This window comes from Procambarus clarkii, chromosome 55 (assembly GCF_040958095.1).
Source record: "Procambarus clarkii isolate CNS0578487 chromosome 55, FALCON_Pclarkii_2.0, whole genome shotgun sequence".
NCBI classification, from domain to species: Eukaryota; Metazoa; Arthropoda; class Malacostraca; order Decapoda; family Cambaridae; genus Procambarus; species Procambarus clarkii.
The window spans coordinates 16,648,100-16,654,099 of NC_091204.1; the positions used below are offsets into that span (position 1 = coordinate 16,648,100).

The 6,000-nt window shown below is 45.4% G+C and overlaps 1 long non-coding RNA gene across 1 annotated transcript in view; it reads left to right on the plus strand.

The window, feature by feature from the left end:
- The window catches only part of LOC138352820 (uncharacterized), a 77,613-nt gene extending 72,070 nt beyond the window's left edge, over nt 1-5,543 (plus strand). The window contains exon 4 of the long non-coding RNA XR_011222895.1: nt 3,776-5,543. This is a non-coding gene — a long non-coding RNA (uncharacterized lncRNA). The remainder of the gene's footprint in view (nt 1-3,775) is intronic.
- Nucleotides 5,544-6,000: the final 457 nt, after the last annotated feature.

Consider the following 6,000-nt stretch of genomic DNA (forward strand, 5'->3'; position numbering starts at 1 on the left):
GAGGTTGTACGCTAACTGAGGATCATTCTTCCCTGGAGTGAAAGTTTCACTCTAAAGAAGAGCTCGTGATATACCGCAAAAATGAGAATTTATCGGAGGAATGGACTGCGCGCCGGGAACTAAGGTCGTACCCTGGTGAACTGTTATTGTACTCGCTTGAATTTAGACTGAGGACTGGCCAGCCCTGGACCTCTCTCTCTCTCTCTTGTCTCTTCCCTCCCTCCTCTCCCTCTTTCTCTTCCTTCCCTCCTCCTCCTCTCCCCCCCTCTTCTTCCTCGTTAAAACCTTCCCGTAATCGACGATATTTCTCTCCAGCTGCCGGAGTCTCTTCCATATTTTGCCAGGAATTTAGTATTTGTGGAATGAGGCGTCATGTGTGGTGTGCCACTTGCCGCTGCCACCTGCACCCACCATCTGCTTCTACCATCTGCTGCCTGCCACCTGCACCTATCCTTAATTGCCGGCTGCTTGCACTATACCGCCTCCCCTTACACCTGCCATCTACTCCTGCCATCTCCATCCGGTAACTTTATCTACCATCTGCCGCCCGGTATCTACCCTAACCATCTACAGCCATTGGTCACATGTTAACTATCATCTTCACCACCTTCAGCGTACCATCTACCACTTGCAATCAACTGACTTTTGATCTCCCTCTACCACTTATCACTACGGTCAACGTCACTATCTCTTGCCACCGCAGTGAAAGGGAGTGGGGAACCCTCCACCTGCACCTCGCGTCCCCCCGGACCCACTAGAAGAGCAGCAGCTTGCCTTAGCTCAAATGATATTCTAGAAAATCGAAAATATAACTAAAAAGGCTAACCTAATCTGTCTAATCGATCCTAGACCTACGATATACTCTAGCTAAGGACTAATTTGGGTTTAATTTTGTTTAGTTTTCTCAGTCTTTCTTAAATTGATTATAGAAAATGTGAACTTTAAGGGAGGGGGTCCAGCTTATATAATGGCAGGTTAGACCAAACAATTACAGATTTTGTATGAGAATTTTTTTTATGAGGATTTAAAGCCCATTTTATGAGGATGGGTTGTCCCCTTCCCCCCCCCTCTTCTTCAACCCTGTGCTCTAATTCCCATCCTCCCCTCACCCCACTCCTAGCCCTAATTACCTATTATAATTTCTAATACAGAACTCAGTCACATCCAGTTCCCCCATTACCAACTCCACACCAAACGACTCACCGATGCAGTTCACACCAAGAAGTCGTCCACACCAGGAAGACAAGATAAAGAAGCTAGTAAATGAGAACTGAAATAAATTAGAAGTGAACTTTAAAGTACCGTGAACCAGTCAGTGGTGGTGAACCAGTCAGGAGCAGGTGAACCAGTCAGGAGCAGGTGAACCAGTCAGTGGTGGTGAACCAGTCAGGAGCAGGTGAACCAGTCAGGAGCAGGTGAACCAGTCAGGAGCAGGTGAGGCAAACACCGGCACTGAAGCCTCGCCAATCAATTCGGCTGGCTCTGTGATCACTCGTCACGTGGAGATTAACTGTGTGTCTTTCACAAGCGTTTTGTCTACTCCCCTCACACGGTACAGTCACACGGTACAGTCACTACAGTCACACGGTACAGTCACACGGTACAGTCATTACAGTCACACGGGAGCCGTCTGCACCAAGGGCTCGGACGAGCCTCGCAGTGCCATCGGCCGAGTTCGTGGATCTCCTTTAGCCAAAACGTTGTGGCGGTTGCTGCGAGACGAAGTAACTAGTGCCAGCTTCACGTGGTGCCATGTGTGTTGATGGAGGCACTTATCTTGCCTTCCTGGACCTGTTCCTGGCACCACAAGCTCAGGTATACACACACGTGGGCCTGCTGGCTGCCTCAGGTATACTCTAGGTATACCAGTATACAGGAATCCCATTGTTTCCTTATCCTAGTTGTCTTTAACTGACGGAAAATAATTTCCTCGCGGCCTGGTTTCTGATTAGGCCTCCAGATTATCGATCTGGTCAATCAGGCTGTTGTGTAGACGTATGAATCATAGCTGATTAAGTACCCATTGGATCTGATAATCAAGTTCCCATATGAACACCGGATAACAGGTCGACAACTTAAATTCGAAGCCATTGAAAGGCACCTTTGACCCTTAACATCTAGAGAAGAGTCCCTAAGATCACGTATTTCACCCTGACTGAAATAAGCACTCCCTATGGAGTGCACATTCCTCCTGGCCTCATAGGGAAATATCTCACTGGGCAAAGTTTTGGAACCAGACTAATATTTTTCGTGTAAATTATGATGTATCGCCCTCGCCTCTGCTCCAGGAAGGACAATTTTAGGAATTTATAGCAGTCTCAGTATTTTAATGTTTTGATCAATTGATTCGGATAATCAAGATTCTCTGCACGCTATGCAGGTCAGCTATTTCTCCAATTTTAAATGGGACTTAATATGTAGCAATATTCCACCCTATTTAGTACTAGTGTCTTAATCAGGACCTTCAAAGGTTTGTCATCTTTTCTAAAAGAAAGATTTTTATTCATCTTGCAAGATTCCTCCCTTTTCTCATTATACTAATTTGGCTGTGTTGAGCCTGTGGTAGAAGTTGTAATTTGTTATTGTCGCCATAGTGCAAGATCTACAACTTGTGAACAATGAACATCATACCGTGCAGACAATAACAGGCCACAATAACAGGGCTGAACTTCTAGCACCAAGTCCTACACTTCTGATAATAACAGAACTGACGATGTTTCGATCCGTCCTAAACCATTACCCATTAAACGACTTGATAATGGTCCAGAAACGTCGTCAATTCGTTGTATTTTCCGACTTGTGGGTTAGGTGTTCATCATATTGTTTCCTGTGGCCCAGTTGAATGACCTGGATATGAATAATTTGGTTTGATGAAATTTTGTTTGGATAGCTACACACAAATAGCTATAGAATTTTTGTTTATTGTCCTACGTAAGGACTCGTAGGCAAAATTCTTACGTCATCTGCAGGAGAACATAGTAGTAGGCATCCATCAGCCTCAGGAGACTATGGAGTTGCGCTCTGGTTGTCGGTCTGGAGTGGCCTCTCCAGGGCGCAAAGCCAGGGTAAGTTGATATGGGGAAGAAGCTGTTACCCATGCAGCAGGTCCCCTGGATACTCAGTTATTCCGTTCGTGTGCATTTTGTGCGTTTCTACACTATGCCACATTTGTCGAACGTTTCACGTGACCCCCCAAACGATCACGTGACCCCAGGAATAACGTGACCCCCAGAGGACCACGTGACCCCAGAGGATCACGTGACCCCAGAGGACCACGTGACCCCCAAGGATCACGTGACCCCAGATGACCCGCTCCTACATTTCATTGTCACCTTCCCTCCGCTATTCACAGTCTGTCCCATTCACCTGTATCCTCTAATGGCCGTGTCCTCTTCCATTTTTTTTTGTATTGCCCCTTTTTCCCTCTCATCTCTCGTCTCCCCCCCTCTCTCTCTCTCTCTCGCTCCCCTCTCCCTTTATCTTTACCTACTCTGCTTTCTCTCTCTCCTGCTACCTACCCCCGCCCCCTCATCCCATAAATGTTCTCACTAACTTCTCTCTATTTTTCCCTTTCCCATTTTACGCTACCACATTTCCCGCCCCATTCCATCCTACTTGTTCATTCTCCCTACCCCCTTCCCATGTCTTCTCCCAGCCCCCCCGCCCGCGCCTGTCCCAAGGGACACGGCAGACAATCTCTGCTCATTAGTTAATCCATAACTCATCAAGGTCTCTAATTAGCTCAACTAATTAGCTCGCTTTCTTCTCTACACAGCTGACCTGTGCTGTGTACATCACCTCCAGCTGGCGTACAGTGCGGGAATGGTGGCAGTACTGGAGGCGGAAGTACTGGACGTGGCAATACTGATACCAGAAGAGTGAGTAATAATAATAATAATACCGGAATATCCAGTAGTCATTACAATAGAAAAACGACACAGGCGGAGCTCAGGAGCTAGCTCCCGGCACACATCAAGAACACGTAAGCAAGCTTATTTAAGCGGGTACATACGTAAACACACACAGTAAACCTCCCACGCCTGAGGGGGCGTGGCTAGCCGGCCGTGAAGGAACCTAATTGGTGGAGAAGGAGATCAGAGAGCCATGACGTCACTTCCCTAGCAACGCAGGCCGCCATATTGGCCAAGGGTAAACAAACCACAACTTCCTTCTTCTGCCTCGATTTTTGGCCAGATTTTCATGGAAAAACTTTGAAGCTGTAAGACGTCAGAGGCACTAGAGGAACACGTGAGTAATGACGTCAGAGATTAGAGCACCACGTGAGCCATGACGTCAGAGATTAGAGCACCACGTGAGCCATGACGTCAGAGATTAGAGCACCACGTGAGCCATGACGTCAGAGATTAGAGCACCACGTGAGGCATGACGTCAGAGATTAGAGCACCACGTGAGGCATGACGTCAGAGATTAGAGCACAACATGATGCATGACGTCAGATTAGAGCACCACGTGAGGCATGACGTCAGAGATTAGAGCACCACATGAGTAATGACGTCAGAGATTAGAGCACCACGTGAGGCATGACGTCAGAGATTAGAGCACCACATGAGGCATGACGTCAGAGGCTACAGGCCAGAAGAACGTCAGTTCTGATGTCAGAAGTCACAGACAAAGAGGACATGACCTCAATCCTTGAAACACAACATCCTAATCTTTTTAAGCATCTGGACCAATTATGGTTTGGCTAAACGGGTCACATATGATAACTAATGTCCTTATTGGCCGCAATATGTGCAGCAAGTCACTCCTAGTTAATTACTGGAATTAGTAATTATCTTGGGGCTGCTCTCATCCTGTAGAGTTAGTGAGAGACCATGCTGGAAGTGCACTTTGGCTCTCTGGTTAACGAGAATTTTGGTCCTCTTTAGTAAACCAAAAAAATAGAGCGTTATCTGCGTTAATAAACCAAAAAAGAGAGCGTTATCTGCTTTAATAAACCAACAAGAGAACCTTATCAGCTTTAATAATCCAAAAAAGAGAGCGTTATCTGCTTTAATAAACCAACAAAAGAACCTTATCTGCTTTAATAAACCAAAAAAAAGAGAACGTTATCTGCTTTAATAAACCAAAAAAGAGAGCGTTATCTGCTTTAATAAACCAAAAAAAAGAGAGCGTTATCTGCTTTAATAAACCAAAAAAAGAGAACGTTATCTGCTTTAATAAACCAAAAAAAAGAGAGCGTTATCTGCTTTAATAAACCAAAAAGAGATCAACGGAGATTTGTAGTTTTGATTGGCTCTCGGTCGAAACCGCCTGAAAATTTATCAAGCTCAGGTTCGAGCCCCACGAGAGAGCATCATTCTGAAGTTATCTTCCGTATCTTATATATCACTAAGCCTTAGTGACCGGAAACCCAGAATGGGGATAATTTACATGATACAAATGTACCTTAGCATCGACCAGAGGTCAAAGAACCGCCTTGGAATTCAGAATTGTCAAGAAACAGATAACTTCACCTGTTGCACAAAAGAGCAACGTTGCTATTTGTTGCTGAGATCAAGAAGATCTTGGACTAGATCGTGAGACCCTACTTGAAGAAGATGTTGACCAGACCACACACTAGAAGGTGAAGGGACGACGACGTTTCGGTCCGTCCTGGACCATTCTCAGTCCAGAATGATCCAGGACGTACCGAAACGTCGTCGTCCCTTCACCTTCTAGTGTGTGGTCTGGTCAACATTCTTCAGCCACGTTATTGTGACTCATCGGCTGCTCCGGGAAGATGTCCAGGGTAAGTATATCACTACCTGATATATAATGGTTATATCCCATTATACAACCCGTTCTCGCACTTGCCTTTAGTCAATATTGGCTTATTTAATAAGTGACATACTAATTGACTGTGAATGTTTTAGTTTACCTTGAAAAGCTTCATAGAAAACACCGACCTCACCTAACCTTCTTAGTATGTTAAGATAAGCATCTTATTGCTTCTTATTTACAATTATTACTTAACCTATCAACGGCATCATATACCTC